The sequence below is a fragment of the Halichoeres trimaculatus genome, unplaced genomic scaffold (genome assembly GCF_033239565.1).
Source record: "Halichoeres trimaculatus isolate MK-OKI-2021-1 unplaced genomic scaffold, fHalTri1.1 fHalTri1_scaffold_21, whole genome shotgun sequence".
Taxonomy (NCBI): Eukaryota; Metazoa; Chordata; class Actinopteri; order Labriformes; family Labridae; genus Halichoeres; species Halichoeres trimaculatus.
In genome coordinates this window covers 25,389,246-25,408,698 of record NW_027437199.1, presented here as the reverse complement: position 1 = coordinate 25,408,698, position 19,453 = coordinate 25,389,246, and positions in this window count along the sequence as shown.

Here is a 19,453-nt window from a genome sequence, read left to right as displayed (position 1 = left end):
CAGGGACCAGTCAGATACCACACAGAGACCAGCCAGATACCACACAAGGACCGGTCAAAGACCACAAAGGGACTAGAAAGGGACAAAACAGGGACCAGACAGAGACCACACGGGAACCTGTCAGGGCATTGTCAGAGACCACACAGAGACCACACTGAGACAACACGTAGCAGTTAAAGACTGCAAAAAGACCAGTTAGAGACCACACTGGGACCACACAGGGACCAGTCAGAGATCGCACAGGGACAATTCAGAGACCACACAGGGACCATTTAGAGACCCCACAGATCAAGTCAGAGAGCAGTCATTGATCAGTCAGAGACTGCACAGGTACCAGTAAGAGACCACACAGGGACCACACAGATCCTGTCAGAGAGCAGTCATTGACCAGTCAGAGATCACACAGGGACCACACATATACCAGTCAGAGACTACACAAAGACCAGTAAGAGACACAAAGAGACCACTCAGGACCAGTCAGAGACCACACAGGGACCAGTCGGAGATCACACAGGAACCACACATGGACCACTCAGAGACTCGTTATGGAACAGTCGGAGACAACACATGTACAAGTCAGGGCCTAGTCAGAGACCACACAGGGACCAGTCAGGGACCATTCAGAGACAACACAGTGACTAGTCAGGAACCAGTCAGATACCACACAGCGATAAGTGAAAGACTACACAGGGACCAGGGGCGTCAGTGGCGCAGTTGGAGAGTGCGCTTGGTCGGTGATCGGAAGGTTGCAGGGTCAAGCTCTGCTCTGGGCAAGACACCCCAGGTGTGTGAATGGGTATGAAAGGGTGTGCATGTGTCAGATATACTGATGGACATACTGATAGTAACAATGTGGTCCATCACTGAGTGAATGTGGCCGTGAATGGGTGTGAATGGGTAAGTGTAGGGATGGGTATCGTTAAGATTCTTATGAATCCGATTCTGCTTATCGATTCCGGTGCCAAACTATTCCTTATCACGATTCCAAAATAGTCAAAAAAATAGAAGGTCAATAGTTTATTTAACAAATGTAGCTTTATTCCTTTACCTTTTGGAAAATTGTAAACAAAAATACAATGTGCTGGAATACTAAAGTGCAGTACATGCACTGTAAAACAATAAATGTCGAGAAATAAAGTGCATCCAGTAAATAATGGCTGCTTACTATCAGTAGATACCCCTGAGAAATAAACTGAAATAAAAATAAAGTGCATCCCGTGGTGCACTGTACATTTTGCACACAAGTCATGTCTTAGCAGCAATGAGGTTAACATAAGAAATAAAAATTAAGTGCATCTGTGGTGCACATTCTGCACATCATGTCCAAGCAGAACTGAGGGTAAAGTGCATCTTCAAGTCTATTTAGTGCATTTTAGCTGTCAACAATCAAAAAACAAAACCATAAAAAAACTACAAAAGTTTATGTCGAAGTGTCCAACTCAACAATTCTTGTTAAGAAAAATCAGCATATCAGCTTTTTCTGGTAGTATGCATGATCTCTCTGCGCAAATGGTGTCTCCAGCTGTGGAGAAAACCCTCTCACTAGGGGTTGAGGATGCCTGTACACACAAATACGAAAAAAGCCACCTCTGATAGAGCAGGGTACGTGACTCTGTTGTTCCACCAACCAGTCAGTAGGGTCAGACAGACATCAGTAATGGTGGTGCCTCTTGGTACATCTTCAGCTCCGTCTCAATTTGGTGCTGGATGGATGTGGTTCTGTTTGTTAGGATTTGGATTTTCAGGTTGTCTTCATGAACAAAAAGCTCCTCCAGTGGAGACTTTCTTGCCCTCTTGCAGGGAGGTGGCATATTCTCCTCTCCTTCTCCTCTCTCACTCTGCTCTCCTTCTTTTTCCTTTATCTCTTGTTCATCTTCTCCCTCTGACACAATCACATCACCTTCTCCACCGTGCTTCTCTGTTGCCTGCTCAGACTCTGTAGACTTTCCTGCCATCATCTTCTCCTTGACCCGTTCCCATACAGTGCTGTCCTCCACAGTGTGTTTGAAACATGGGTCAACTGCAGTGGCCTCTTCAAGAAAACTTCTGATGTCATCATATTGGTACCGCTTTGACATGTTTCCCCAGACAGCCTGCTTAAGAGTGGATGCAAAAACAGTGTCCTCTTCTTTCACAGTGAAATGCATCTCGAGTTTCTTCAGAATTGGCAGGATCTGACTGCATGTAGGACTTGTTTCGGATGAAACACAGAGTGTGGATGTGTATAACACTTTCATCAGATTTATGAACTCTTCTGCCTTTCTGAAGTCTTCATCTGTCAGTCGAACTTTTCTCTCCCCCTTTTCTTTGAATTAAATGAAATGAGAGAAGCCAGATATATACTCAGTATCAGATGTTAAGTCTGTTTATTGTTTAATTGTAAGATGTGCATCAAAAACTTCCAGCTGCCGTCAGGTTTACTTTCCATTATGACAAACGGCTTGAATCTGACATCAGATGCGACGGGAAATTAATATAGATATAAATATATATGCTGGTTCAGACGGTTACATTAAATAGCGATTACTGTGATTGTTTATTGCATTAAAATGTGCCTGACACTCTGGAAACCTGCCTCTGAGGCTTTGATGACATGTGTGCACATGTGCGCCTGTCACCAAATTACAGCTGCGCAGAGTGCGCTGCGCAGAGTGCGCTCCGCCTTGCGCCGACGATAGACAGGTTGGAGCTGGTGAGCTTTCAGCGCACTTTTTTGGCACGAAATTGTCACTGCCCCAACATGAATCTGCTGACACCTCCCCCTGGTGCGCCGTCAACTCCCCCTGGCGCGCAGTCACACCCATGTCTGCGCAGACCATCTACCAAATTGTCAAATCGGCAGCGCACGGTGGTGCGCCGCACAAAGTTAACACTGCGCAGGCTGCGCCAGGCTGCGCCAGGCTTGCGCCCCCTGCGCTGCACCACAAAATTAGAGCCAATCGACATTAAAAACAAAAAACAACAAAAAAAAAAAAATCTCTGACAGTTCTTTACAGCTAAGTATTTTCTTTTTATTGTTAGTTTATAAGCATCTTTCAGTCAGTTTTATGTAAAGATAAGCAAAAACCTCTGTTTTACTATGAAGAAAGCAGTCTCATTTTCTGTTTCATGTTTTAGAAGTTTATTTTTTTTTTCCAAGTCACATGAACAAAACCTGGCCAGTGATGCTATTACAAACCCACTACTTAAAATGGTTAAAAGAGTAATAACATGCATAGCTAGATGTTGAATCAATGATCAACGAAATACAAAATCCTTGATTACCCGTGCACCTGTCCAAAATATGAATATATATTTTTTAAATATAAAACTTCGAGAGAATGAGACAGAGGGAGAAAGTTTGCAACGGGGAATGAGAAGAGGAAAAAAAGGAAGAAGGAAGAAGCTTTAATGGTCTCCATGCAAGGTTCATTTCTCAAATTTTTAAAACGTGAATCAAGTGATGCTGCAGACTACTAAACGTGAGGTGATGCAGAGACCACAACACAAGCAGGAGCACCAGAAACTCATAATTATGACTTTTTTATCTCATAATTGGGACTTTTCACCTCATAATTAGGACTTTATTATCTCATAATTAGGACTTTTATCTCATAATCATGACTTTTTCTTTTTTTTTCCCCTGGTGGAAATGGGCTTCCCATACTTTGATAAATAGATAAAATTAAAATCTGCGGCTTCTGTTTGGTGTGTCTGCAAGGTGTTGGTTCTTCCTCAATGCACTGCGGTCATACCGTGGCTGTGTTTCTTCTCTACAGTTATTTATGATATGTGTATGTGCTAAACTCTTCCTGGACAGCTGAACATGAGTCCATATGGCTCCTTCTGGCTCGTTCACACCAAGCAGCATAGAGCTAATTCTGGACCTATTTCCCATTCTTAAAGATAAACCCAGACCTGAGTGGGCCTTGAGAGGAAACCAGCTGAGAGGAGCTGTTTTGTTCTCAGAGTGGGTGTTTTTTTTTTCTCTGCACAGAAGTTAAATGTTCTCAAGCTGAGCCTGAGATGTGGAAATATTTCAGCTCTGTGTTTTAGCGTGAATGCTGTTCATGATCAGTGCATCAGACATGATGTTCATAGCTCCATTTAAAGTCAGAGACATGAGGAGGATTTTTCTCCATCAAACAGGGAGCTCCAAATAATCCTCAGAGAAACATTTTTAGCATCCTTTAATCAAACAACTCTGTTATATTAAAAGTGCCATCTTCCACTAACTGCTGAAATACATGCACTGCTCCTTTAAAAAGAAGACTGAGGCTTTCCTTTTCTTACTTTTTCAGTGGTGTGAAAAACAGATTTCTAAAAAAGATAGGGCATATCTTTCTGCCATGAGCACTAACATGTTAATGATTAAGCATTTTATCTGACAGACACACATCCTGGATCAGCTCCTTAAAGTGATACTCCGGTCTGATATCTGTCTGCATTCACGCTTTATTTAGATAATTTTCAGCACGTTACTTTCACACTAAATTACCGCCAAATAAGGCTCTAGTTCTCATCGTGTCGTAAAGCGGTGCTACCTCTGCTGCAGAGCCACAGCTGGCTACGAGGTGCTCGCCGCTTAGTGTATCCCCAGCTAGCAGGGAACATTCCCATAACATTGGCTAACATTCCCAACAAGTTCTATTTATGTAAGAAATAAAAAATAAAGAACTATAACATTCCTACAATATTTTAAAGATGTTATTGTTGCAGAATGTAACATTTAAAATATTCCTATAATTTGAAATTGTGACATAACGAGAACATTCTAACTGAAACTTTCTAAAAATATTTCTAGGATGTTATTGATGTAGAATGTGATTCATAAAACAGTTCTATAACATGATACAGTGACAAAATGAGAACATTTTAACTGAAACTTTCTAAAAATATTTCTAGGACGTTATTGATGTGGAATGTGATTCAAAAAATATTCTTATAATATAATATGGTGACAAAAGGAGAACATTCGACCTAAAACTTTCTAAAAATATTTTCGAGGATGTTATTGATGTAGAATGTGATTCATAAAATATTCTTATAATATGATTCAGTGACACACGGAAGCTCATTGCATTCACTGGATAAAAAAAAAAAAGAAATAGACACCTTATCTCATAATTACGAGAAAAGATCTCGTAATTATGACATCAGGATCTCATAATTACAAGATCTTTTCTCATAATTACAAGATCAGGATCTCGTAATTACGAGAAAAGCAAAGTGGAACTTTCTTTCTTGTGGAATATAGTACGGAAGTACAGAAGCCTAAATCCTACTACAGTGACGGAGCTGTCCCGGTCCTATTAGTGGCGTGGCGTGGGGATTTTTTTTTTTTTTTTTTTTTTGAGGAAGCCAAGTGAGACAAAGTCTCTAATCTGTATGATTTTTTTAGGGAGTGGGGTACATAAAAGACTATGTTGCAGTTTGTATATCGCTATTTCATGTAACGGAACGGCCTGTTAGAGCGCCCAGAGAGCGCTTGTTTTACTTACTTTGAACACCTACACACACCCTTCACTCTCCCACGCTCACTCACTCATTCACACATGTACATTGTCCTCTTGATTTAGCTTAAACATCTTATTAAATCATTCAACCGCCCACTTAAACACACAACCGACCACTTCATGCACACTGCTAATGTGCTAACCTCCCTGATTTAATTCAGTGGCTTGATGATGACGATACTGTGATTTGATTGGTTTGAGACCAAAGACGGGGTGGCTTCCCTTGACACAGTCTTGGCCAATCACAGATGAGCAGTGTCATGACCGCGGCCTCATCTGATTGGTTAATCATTTTAGTTTTTTTTTTTTTTTTTTCACCAAGGGAAAAACAGAAAAAACATGATTTTCTGTCCTGGTTTTAAAAATGGAAAAACGAAAAATGATAAAAGATTGTGTCAAAATTGTTTGTGTGATATTTTGATATTAAATGTCAACATCTCTAAATAAAATCAGACAAATAACTCACATTGAATGATTGAAGGTTTATACAGACACGTTCCTGAGCTTTTTTTTATTACAAGTAACAGATCGCTGACGATCCACTCCGTCTTATCCGCGCATTCCCATGTGTTTCAATGAGACAGTTGGTGCACAGTCTGCTGCTGTCTGATCTGCTCTCAGATAAACCAAGAAACATCAGAGAGGAGCTGGCCCACACGGTGACGCGCTTCGTGTCCTCCAATGCGCCCCGCTGTCCATTCTCCTGTTGCAGGGACAGCGGCTCTTACCGTCTCCGCTACTGGCTCTTTCCAGCACACTGTTTCCGCGGTGGCGGGGGTCAGTCAGATCAATCAGCCCTCAGCTGCAGCGCATTTAATGGCGAAGAGAGGCGGTGGTTGGTGAACACAGCGCTCGGCTGTGTTAAACCTACTCACAGTTTTTCCTCCCCTCTAGCATTTAGGGAGGCGTGGATGCGCTGCTCTTGGCACTGCAGAAAACTTGCAAAGTGCGCCAGTCACACCCTGTCTGTGTGGCGAAGGCCGGCGCAGGGCAGGTGCGCCTGTGTTTGCGTCTGAATTTAGAGCCCTGATCAAAGTCATGAAATTGATCAGGGCACATCTGATTAACCAAAGTGCTTCTGTGGTGGTAAAAGAGTCTTAAGGCTGACGTGAAGAGGGGCTAAATACCATGAATAAACCAAAAACATGCTGCGCAATGTTGGAGAAGTTTTCATAACACAATTGGATGATTGTGCAGATGAGAAATAAAGGCACAAAGCTGTTACGCATGAAGTGAGCCATTATAGAATTACTTATTGGTATACTTAAATTCTGTTTTTCCTTAATGCAGCCTCTTTACTGATGAGAGAGCGCTGTGGAAGAGAAATGAAGGCAAAGCCGTTACGCATGAAATGATTCATAGATCATGGAGCAGGTGAAAAAGAAGGAGAGAAAAAAACTTTATCATCTTCTCTGATGTTTCTTGGTTTATCTGAGAGCAGATCAGACTGCAGCAGACTGTGCAATGACTGTCTCATTAATACGCATGGGAGTGCGCAGATAAGATGGAGTGGATCGTCAGCGATCTGTTACTTATTAAAAAAGAAGCTCAGGAAGATGTCTGTATAAACATTCAATGTGAGTTATTTGTCTAATATAAAGATGTTCACATTTAATATCATAATATCACACAAATAATTGTAACACAATCTTTTATTATTTTTTGTTTTTCTATTTAAAACCAGGACAGAAAATCGTGGTTTTTCTGTTTTTCGTTCTCGTTTTTCAGAAACATTTCCCAGTGTCTCAAACCGAGAAGGTGGTTAAAACATAGCAACTGGGACAGCTCCATCACTGCAGTAGGATTTAGGCTTCTGTACTTCCGTACAATATTCCACGAAGAAGAAAGTTCCACTTTGCTTTTCTCGAAATTATGAGATCCTGATCTCATAATTATGAGAAAAGATCTCGTAATTATGAGATCTTTTCTCATAATTACGAGATCAGGATCTCGTAATTACGAGATAAGGTGTCTATTTTTTTTTTTTATCCAGTGAATGCAATGCGCTTCCGTAGTGACACAACAAGAATGTTCTAAACGAAACTTTCTAAATATATTTCTAGAATGTTATTGATGTAGAATGTGATTTATAAAATATTCTTATAATTAGTGCTGTCAGGCGATTAAAAAAAAAAAAATCTAATTAATTACAGGATTTGTAATTAATTAATCTAATTAATTGCATTTTAATCTCATATCTGCTTCAGGTCCCAAAATAAAGAATTTGAATTCCAGGACATTAAAATTACATTAAAAGACATTTAAAAATAAGGTGGAAATATATACAACACATTTTTAGGTACCCTGAGGCATAAGGAACAAATGAAAAAAGTGTTATGGTTCTATCTTTACAAAATCGACACCGTCCTGCACCTAAGATAAGCTGATTTGATTTTTAGGATGTTTTTTGCTTCTGTTCACATTTTTACTCGATGTGGACTCAATTTTCACTGCAATATGAACTTCTTTACTTCTATGAGGTCAGGAGAACCAGGGCTAAAAGCTAAAAACTGTGAGGAACTATGAACAAAACACTTTTTTCAAGTCTTGGATCAAAGAAAAGTGAAGTATTCTCAGTTTAAGATGCTCTGAACACACAAACTGTTGCTGATTGGTGCAGAGCAGCCCCAAGCTGAAACATGACACCAGGAAGATGGAAGGAAATTTTCAAAGAATTCTTAAGATTAAAATACAAGACCTTTTTCGATCATTCAGGGCTTGTTTGATGCAGTAGAGAGTGTAAAATTACCTGTTTTTTACAGAATTGAGCTAGAGCAAACGGTTGATTTTCTGTAGATTTTCAAAAAGGGCGTGTGAATAAACGAGATGTGGACGGCAGTCCCCGTAAAGGATGAGTTTGGTTTATACAGCTTTTACATTGTTTATAGAATGAAGTAGAACAAAATACTCACCAAGAAGGTCTTCCTGATCCAAGCAGTGCTTCGGGAGATATTTTCATCAAAAATTGTGCAGTGGACGTCCATATGATGGGATCCATCGGGGCATAGACAGCGCCGCTCCTTAAAACTGCATTAATCGTCCAAAAACTCGTGTTTTTCACCAATAATCCATCATGGTCGGCTCCGAGGTAGTCCTCTGCTGCAGTCTGCGTCACTCCAGACAGCGCTGTGCGGCTGTACTGACCTCTGAACTGACCTCTGAACTGACGAAGACTTTGAATACGCTTGCCCTTCAAAGAAAGGAGTCAGTGCTCCAGAGAGTACTGCACAGTTTTAGGAGCGGCGCTGTCTATGCCCAATGTATCCCATTATACGGACGTCCGCTGCACGATTTTGGATCTTAATATCTCCCGAAACACTGCTTGGATCAGATAAGCCTTCTGGGTGAGTATTTTGTTCTATTTCATTCTATAAACAATGTAAAAGCTGTATAAACCGAACTTATCCTTTAACAGGCTCTCTCTTTCCCCCAGTTCTAAGCATGTTGCTAGATGTGATACATTCAGGGACCGTCGGAAATTTGAAAATCTGACGAGAACACCACTTTTTTCATGTAGGACAAACGGTTTGTAAATGCTAGACATTTGAAAATAAGTGCGTCTTTGAACACCTCGCAGGTTTGGGATCCAGATTAATCTGCGTTAATTTTTACAACGCTTTAATTTGCGTTGTAATTAATTAATTTAATTAACGCGTTAAAATGACAGCCCTACTTATAATGTTATATGGTGACAAAAGGGGAACATTCTAACTGAAACTTTCTTAATATATTTCTAGGATGTTATTGATGCAGAATGTGATTTATAAAATATTCTTATAATATTATATGGTGATAAAACAAGAACTATCCAACTGTAACTTTTTCAGTGCTAATCTATACTCATATATAAAAAGTGAAGAGGTCTTCACTTTGAATCCTGTTTATTTTCTGCCTTGAGGTAAGTCTTTTCAAATATTTGAATTAAGATGGGTATGTCTCTAATTGGTCAATGTGGCCTCCAGTAAGGGCAACGGGTTTCAAGCTGCCAATGGTTGTCAATCCCATGTGACAATCAAAATGACGAAATCGAAACCTAACTCTGCCAACGTATTGACCAACTGATGCCCGCCATTCTTCACTGACCTTTTCGCTCTTGTGAGATGATTAAGGTAAGACTGCTACATTAACGTGCTGAGGTAATGTCAATTGACACACTTACGCCGCGCTGCGTCTTGCGCAGCATTAAGAACCCAGTAAAGTCTATCAGAGCATTTCCACTGCGCACGCCGCGGAACGTCAGTGCCAGTGTATCGGAAGCGCCGCGGCACGCCGCGGCAGTCCATATACACTTGGTAGGTCCATCTTTTGCGTCGACGCCTTCAAACCTCGTAAATTAACTGTCGTTCTGAAAGCACCAGCAAGGTAAGTCACACGTGTTTAGCATCAGGCACTGTCAAAATAAAACACACTTTACAGACTCGCGAATGAAAATTTCCTCTATAGGTCGTCATTATGCCACAAACGGAGGAAGCATCAGGGCATCAGTTGGTCAGAGGGTCCCAGAGGAAACACGACACCACGGAGGAGGAGTGAAAGTGAATCGTGGAGGTACAGAAATGCGTAAATTTCTATATCACAACAAACATTTTTTAACAAGAATACAGGCCAATAGAAGTGATATAATTCAGGAAGCTGTGTGGTTAGGACCAGCAGAGGACCTTAGAAAAGTGAAGTGTTGTTTACAGGGCTGCCAACTTTTCCAAAAAATCTTGCAGTGAGATTTGGTGAAGCCAATTCAAATTTTCAGCACGGCAGGGCAACTTACAACTCAAAATGCCTAATTTTGTGTGGGTTTAATCCGACTATACAGCACTCAATAGTAACAAAATGGTGCTAGTGCAATGAACTCGGGTAAAAAGAAAAAAATAAAATGAAAACATATGTTATATTTTTGCTGTGTTGTCTGATACTTCCTCAAATTGCCTACATAGTGATATTTCAACCATAACTGTAATACTGAAAATTGTTCCTTATAAGGCTTTTTCCTACCTGTATACAGGTTTGTGTTCATGCACAACCAGTAATTTCAAAACCAGTGTTTTGCTCACCAAAAACACCAGTCTTATCACCACTACAGCAGCTTTACAAGAACTAAAATCTCAAAACAATATCTAGAACTAGATGACATTTTAAATGAATAGCCAAACTGAATCAACTATTCTCTGAATAGGTTTTTTTTTTTAATCAAACTGTACACAAAAATAATCCGAATATATCACAAAACTTAAAAATACACAACCTGGCACGTCTGTATTTAGGACCCAGAAGCAAGTAGTAGGTGACAAACAATAAACAGTGTGTATTGGCAGATAATTAACTGCACAGTTCAGAGCGGGGTTTGAACCTCACACTTTGGGATGTAGGGTGAGTGTTTCTCCAGTAGAGCCACACAGGAGACGTTTGAGACAAAGGCTCAGACAGTCTTTGAATGTGAGGAGTTGCGGCTTGAGTGGGGATCAAACCCGGGGCAACAGGATCTCAAGAAGAGCGCTCTCCTGACTGAGCCACACAGGAGACGTACAGGCACAGGCTCACGTAGTTGAAGACAGGCGAGGGTTCAGTAACCAGGCAGACCAGCACAGAGTAGGATTCAGGCGATACTCAGTGTTGAAGACAGGCAGGGATCAGTTACCAGGTAGACCAGCACAGATCAGGACAGGCAGAACTTGGCGTCAGAGACGGAAGCAGGATCGACAGCCGGGGACTCAGGCAGACGGGTGAGTGACGAACAGAAGCTTTAGTTGATACCTTGTAGTCAAGCCGAGGGTCAGGCGTAACAGGCAGAAACTGGGACGAAACTTGTCGGCAACAGGTAAGCAGTCCGAAGACAGGTCTGAAGTTCTCAGCATGAGTTCAAAGACAGTCTGACACTGACTGTGTGGGGAGCTGGGGTTTATGTAGGTGGCCTGATGGCAGCAGATGAGGTGCAGATGTTAACAGGAGCACAGGTGAGTAGAGTTCGGGCTGATTAGGGTGCAGCAATGGAGAGGCAGGCTTAACTTCGTGCTTCCTCCGTCCTATCTCCGCCACGACACTGGAAGTACTTTCCCAGTCGCCATTTTGAAGACTGTCCCAAAGCGATAATTGCGCTCAGAGGAGAGAGGAGAGAGGAGACACGAGAGCTGGCTTTGGCGAAGTCTTTTCACTGACCGACACGCCCCCATGGAATATCACTCTCTGATTGGACGCTGCAGCAGCTCAGACTTCACATGAAACTTCACAAAAACACAACAGAGTTTAATGAGAGAAAAGAAGAGCTGAGGACAGGCACAGAGGATCGTCCAGAAACTGATCATAAATCTGGTAATAAAGTGTTTGCTGGGAGTTTAAAGCACAAAACGTTGAACACAACCATCATCAAATCAATATAATCAGAGGATTAATACAGAAAACTGACTGATCAATAATATCTTCCTGAGACACAATAAGGTGGGTTATATTAATATATTAATATAACCTACCTTATCTGGTCATGAACTCTGAAGCTTCAGAGTTCATGATCAGATGGGCTCAAGATAAAGGATAAATAATTCATAAATAATCTCACAATTACGCATTTTACAGGAAAAGTGATCCGTGAGCTTCTAAACAGCACACAGAATAAACAGAGAGCAGGTTTTCTTCATGGTAACGTTTGTGTTTAACTGGTTAAAGGAACAGACAAAAATCTGTTACTGTTTCTGTTTGATCAGAGTTATTACAGCGCACATGCCCAGACGCACAAACAGCTGTTAGAGCTGACTGACAGATGACCCAGAGGTGATCAGCTGATGCTGTCATCAATGAAACACATTGCTTCTTGTGATGCTCCAGAGGAGAGGATGTCCCATTACTCTAAAAACCAATCTCCTCCGTTCCTCTCTCCTCTCTTTATTTCCTCGCGTCTCTCCCATGCATCTCTGGTGGGAGGGACTAAGACGCAAGAGAACGATGCAAGTGGAGGAAGGAAGGATGGAACTTTGGAGCTTTGAGACGCACCCAGAGACTGAGGCTGAGACTGAGATTGTGACACAACCTTTACATGATTAACCCATCAAAGTCTTTTTTAAATTTGATCAATACTTTTGTGATACCTTTTACCAAATCAATATGACCAACAAATACCCCCAAAAACATCTGAATAATTCAGATAAATGGTAAAAATGTTTATTTTGTGGCTAATCAGTTGCCAACAGCTAATTCTATCAAAGGAGATACAAAAAAATAAATATGATAAATTTTGAGATTTTTTAATCTTGTTGGATTTCAGCGGAAAGTAAAATGTACATTTCAGATTTAAAAAAAAAAAAGAATTTTCTTGCCATTATTTGTGCTTTCGTGCTTTAAAGGATTAAATTATGACATGCAATTCAATATACAATCAGCCCAGATTTAATTTTCCTCGTAAATAAAACACATTGGCATCAATGTGCAATCTACAAATCCACACCATTATGAACTTTCCAATATAAATCTTGAAAACATATGTAGTGATTTTAATTGTAGGACAAGGATTGAAAATTAAGCCTTGGAATGTAATTATAAACTGGATTTGTTCAAGTCACTACATTATTTTCAAATTAGTTCATCTTTAATAAAATATCAAACTCAAAGTAATAATAGCCTACATAAATTAATTTATACATCTTGAGAAATCTAAAACAGAGAAATATAATATTTTATATTACTCTGTTTATTTATTATTTTCCAATCACAGGTTGAGAACCACTGCACTTGTAGATTGTATTTGAAGCTTGATCCTTCAAAAAATTGCTTTTCTATTGTGAAAAATATGCAGCTCAGGAAACCTCAGGATGAAGTAATCATTTAGAAAACAGTGAGTACACTGTAAAAAAAAACCGTAGTTTTTACGGAAAAAAACTGGCAGCTGTGGTTGCCAGAGAAATTCCATGAAAAAACAGTATATATGTAAATACAATTATAAAGCAACCTGTTTATTAGGGTCCTCGGCCTGAGCAGAGGGCCGACCACGCACAATGTTAACAGATGGGAGAGGAGCTTCAGTGAAGCAGTTGGGCCTCTAGACAAAAAAGTAAAAGTCGCACAGCTTTAAAAATGACATGGTTGGATTCCTCGCAAAATTTCATACAAGACATTTATATTTTAACAAAGATAAGGTCAACATTGTGGCCTACAGGATGAGAAGTTTGTCCCTTTGGAATTTGATCCTCCTGCGCTTCTGTGATGATGTCACACACTGATTAGGAGTTCCTTGCAGCTGGTCACATGACAGCAGAGGAAACAATGACTCTCTCCTCCATTAAAGTGCTTATTAGAGCCCCTGAACATGCTCAAAAACTCACCAAAATCGGCAGACACATTTCAAGCATCAAACTCTTCATTATAATACCAAACATTCCATAATATTCCCTCTGTCCACATTCTGACACATTAAAACAGCCATAGCAGCCAGTAGGAATGTCCTAGAGAGATCAAACCAACGTCAAAATGTTCATCTCATTGAGACGAAAAAATTATATGCTGACAACCTGACCTTCCCCAGACAGGAAGTTGGCTATTTCTCTTCAAAGAAATATTTCCACACATTTTTTCCCCTACCTACACTTTTTGATTGCTTATAACACCCCCAAGCATGCTCAGAAACTCACCAAAATTGCCACACACATTATGAGTGCCCTAAATTTCCATATGATACTTAACATGACCCCAAAGATCCCATAATGTGCTCTACAGCGCCACCTAGGCACACTAAAACGGCCATAATAGGTGCTAGGAATGTCCTAGAGAGATGAAACCACCACCAAAATGTTCGTCTTATTCTGTTGGACACAGTGGGGCCAATACCATGATAGTAGGGCAAAACCGGCATGAGCCCCGAGGACCCGTCTAACGCTGCTTGCAGCTTTAATTAGGGTCCTTGGCCTGAGCGGAGGGCACCTTCTTGCAGGGCTAGAAGGTGTCCTCCGCCGAAGGCGGAGGACACTATTGTTCCTGCTGCGTTTCTTTCTTATTAGGGTCCTCGGCCTACGGAAGAGGGAACTTTCTAGCAAGCTAGAAAGTGCCCTCGGCCGAAGGCCGAGAGCACTATTGTTCCTGCTGCGTTTCTTTCTTATTATTAGGGGCCTCGGCCTGAAAAAAAATTTTTTTTAAACCTTTCTGCAAAAATTTTCTCCTCTAAAACCAAAAATGGTACAGGTTTGAGACTACCATCACATGACAGACAAGACCCTGCTCTACAAAAGTTGTGGGGGAAGTTGTTGTTTCCGGCCCGGTTTTCGAATGGCGAGCCCTCAAAGTCGCCGACCGCTTTTGGCCAATTTAGGATTTCTCCATGTTAGCAGATGAGGAGAACAGATTTCAGGTCAAAACACTCACTACTAGTACTTCTACTTGTGCCGCATTTGGGCCTCTAGACAAAAAACTAAAAGTCATAGAGCTTTAAAAATTACATGGTTGGATTCCTGACAAAATCCCCTACAACAACATGATATTTGTACACAGATTAAGCCAACATTGTGGCCTACATTACAGCTTTACAGCTACGTACAGCTTTAAAAATGCCAAAAATGGATTCCTCACAAGCACTACTATCAAATATGATATTTTTGACACAGATTGGGGTAAAATTATGGACTCTGTGAGGATTTCTTTACATTACATGGCTGATAAAAACTCCCTCCAGCCTCTAGTCACACTGGTGTCACGCTAATTAGAATTCCAAGCATGCAGCAGGTGATGTCATTCAGCACAGCAGAGGATACGTTGCCATGGTATCAACTGACTCCCAGACATCCCATAATATTCTCTCAGAGCCATTAGGCTCACTTTCAACCTATGCACACCAAAACAGCCCTAACTGGGGCTAGGAATGTCGTAGAGAGATGAAACCAACGCCGAAATGTTTGTCTTATTTTGATGGACACATTGGAGGGAAAACCGGCAGGAGCCCGAGGACCCGTCTAACGCTGCTTGCAGCTTTAATTAGGGTCCTCGGCCTGAGCCAGGGCACCTTCTAGCAAGAGCTAGAAGGTGCCCTCGGCCGAAGGCCGAGGGCACTATTGTATTTCGTCCGTTTCTTTTTTCTTATTAGGGTCCTCGGCCAACGGAAGAGGGCACTTTCTAGCAAGCTAGAAAGTGCCCTCGGCCGAAGGCCGAGGGCACTATTGTTCCTGCTGCGTTTCTTTTTTTTTTTTTTTCTTATTATTATTCCGTCCGCGCTTTGAACGCAAATTACACCCCCTAAACATGCTCAAAAACTCACCAAAATTGGCACGCACTTTTGAATCGTGAAAAATTTTCGTTTAATACCAAACATGACCCCCGACATCCCATAATAAGCTCAATAGCGCCACCTAGGCACACGCTAAGGGCCCTAGCTCGGGCTAGGAATGTCGTAGAGAGATGAAACCAACACCAAAACGCTCGTGTCATCGAGACGCAAAAATCATACGCTGCTACCCTGGACCTATCTCCAACAGGAAGCCGGCTATTTGCCTCACAAAATTAAAAAAAAATTTTTTTAACCCTTTCTGCAAAAATTTTCTCATCCGAAACCAAAAATGGTACAGGTATGAAAACTGCATCACATGACAGACCAGACCCTGCTCTACAAAAGTTGTGAAGGAAGTTGTTGTTTCGGGCCCGGTTTTTGAATGGCGAGCCCTCAAAGCCGCCGACCGCTTTTGGCCGATTTAGGATTTCTCCATGTTAGCAGATGAGGAGGCCGGATTTCAGGTCAAAACACACATTCTACTAGTGTCGCATTTGGGCCTCTAGACAAAAAACTACAAGTCATAGAGCTTTAAAAATTACATGGTTGGATTCCTGACAAAATTGTCTACAACAACATGATATTTTTACACAGATTAAGCCAACATTGTGACCTACAGGACAAGTAGTTTGGACGTTTCTCATAAATAAAAAATCCATTGCCAGCACTCTTCCATCTGTCTTGTGACGCATTTGTGTTTCTAGAGAAAAAAGTAAAGCTCGTACAGCTTTAAAAATGCCAAAAATGGATTCCTGACAAAAATTCCCATAAACATGATATTTTTGACACAGATTGGGGTAAAATTGTGGACTCTGTGAGGATTTCTTTACATTAGATGGCTGATAAACTCCACCTCTTCACTCTGATCACACTAGTGTCACGCTAATTAGAATTCCAAGCATGCAGCAGGTGATGTCATTCAGCACAGCAGAGGATATGTTGCCATGGTATCAACTGACTCCCTGACATCCCATAATATTCTCTCAGAGCCATTAGGCTCACTTTCACCCTATGCACACCAAAACAGCCCTAACTGGGGCTAGGAATGTCATAGAGAGATGAAACCAACGCCGAAATGTTCGTCTTATTTTGATGGACACATTGGAGGGAAAACCGGCAGGAGCCCGAGGACCCGTCTAACGCTGCTTGCAGCTTTAATTATTATTCCGCACCGTCTTTGATCGCAAATTAGAACCCCTAAACATGCTCAAAAACTCACCAAAATTGGCACGCACCCCAGGATCGCGAAAAATTGCGATTTGATACCAAACATGACCCCAAGACATCCCATAATATGCTCTATAGCGCCACCTAGGCACACTCTGAAGGCCCTAGCTCGGGCTAGGAATGTCGTAGAGAGATGAAACCAACACCAAAACGTTCGTATGATCGAGACGCAAAAATCATACGCTGCTACCCTGGACCTATATCCAACAGGAAGCCGGCTATTTGCCTCACAAAATTTAAAAAAAATTTTTGTAACCCTTTCTGCAAAAATTTTCTCCTCTGAAACCAAAAATGGTACAGGTTTGAGACTACCATCACATGACAGACTAGACCCTGCTCTCCAAAAGTTGTGAAGGAAGTTGTTATTTCGGGCCCGGTTTTCGAATGGCGAGCCCTCAAAGTCGCCGACCGCTTTCAGCCGAATTAGGATTTCTCCATGTTAGCAGATGAGGAGAACCGATTTCAGGTCAAAACACACATTCTACTAGTGCCGCATTTGGGCCTCTAGACAAAAAACTAAAAGTCATAGAGCTTTAAAAATTACATGGTTGGATTCCTGACAAAATTGTCTACAACCATATGATATTTTTACACAGATTAAGCCAACATTGTGACCTACGGGACAAGTAGTTTGGACGTTTCTCATAAATAAAAAATCCATTTCCAGCACTCTTCCATCTGTCTTGTGACGCATTTGTGCTTCTAGAGAAAAAAGTAAAACTCGTACAGCTTTAAAAATGCCAAAAATGGATTCCTGACAAAAATTCCTATCAACATTATATTTTTGACACAGATTGGGGTAAAATTGTGGACTCTGTGAGGATTTCTTTACATTAGATGGCTGATAAACTCCACCTCTTCACTCTGTTTGGGGTTCTGTCACGCTAATTAGAACTCCAAGCATGCAGCAGGTGATGTCATTCAGCACAGCAGAGGATACGTTGCCATGGTATCAACTGACTCCCAGACATCCCATAATATTCTCTCAGAGCCATTAGGCTCACTTTCACCCTATGCACAGCAAAACAGCCCTAACTGGGGCTAGGAATGTCGTAGAGAGATGAAACCAACGCCGAAATGTTCGTCTTATTTTGATGGACACATTGGAGGGAAAACCGGCAGGAGCCCGAGGACCCGTCTAATGCTGCTTGCAGCTTTAATTATTATTATTCCACACGCGCTTTGAACGCTTATTAGGTCCACTTAACATATTCAAAAACTCACCAAAATTGGCACACACATTGTGACTGCCAAAAAATTTGATAAAATAAAAAAAGTTAAACCCGACATCCCATAATAATCCATCTAGAGCCAAAAAACCTCGAAAATCCACTCAAAACCACACAAAAATGACTCTAGCTCGGGCCAGGAATGTCCGAGAGAGATGAAACCAACATCAAAACGTTCGTCTCATTGAGACGCACAACTTCGGGGGTGGTCTCTTTTCGCGTATCTCGCACAGGAAGCCGGCAATTTGCCCGCCAAAATAAGAGATTTCGGCATTTTTAGCCTTTCTGCCAAAATTTTCTCCTCTAGAACCAAAAATGGTACAGGAATGAAAATTGGCTCACATGACAGACCAGACCCTGTTCTACAAAAGTTGTGGAGGAAGTTGTTGTTTCTGGCACGGTTTTCGAATGGCGAGCCCTCAAAGTCGCCGACCACGCAATGTTAACAGATGGGAGAGGAGCTTCGGTGAAGCAGTTGGGCCTCTACACAAAAAAGTAAAAGTCGCACAGCTTTAAAAATGACATGGTTGGATTCCTCACAAAACGCTCTTCAAGAAAATCATATTTTTACACAGATTAGGTCAGCATTCTGGCCTACAGGATGAGAAGTTTGTCCCTTTTGGGAATTTGATCCTCCTGCACTTCTGTGATAATGTCACACACTGATTAGTAGTTCGACACAGCTGGTCACATGACTCAGCAGAAGCAACAATGACTCTCTCCTCCATTAAAGTGCTTATTAGACCCCCTGAACATGCTCAAAAACTCACCAAAATCAGCACACACATTTCAAGCATCAAACTCTTCAATATAATACCAAACATCCCATAATATTCCCTCTGTCCACATTCTGACACATTAAAACAGCCATAGCAGCCAGTAGGAATGTCCTAGAGAGATCAAACCAACATCAAAATGTTCATCTCATTAAGACGAACAAATTACTTGCCGACACCCTGACCTTTCCCAGACAGGAAGTTGGCTATTTCTCTTCAGCATAGCAGAGGATACATTGCCATGGTATCAACTGACTCCCTGACATCCCATAATATTCTCTCAGAGCCATTAGGCTCACTTCCACCTATGCACAGCAAAACAGCCCTAACTGGGGCTAGGAATGTCCTAGAGAGATGAAACCACCACCAAAATGTTCGTCTTATTCTGTTGGACACATTGGAGGGAAAACCGGCAGGAGCCCGAGGACCCGTCTAACGCTGCTTGCAGCTTTAATTTTTTCTTATTATTCCACACCGTCAATGAACGCTAATTTG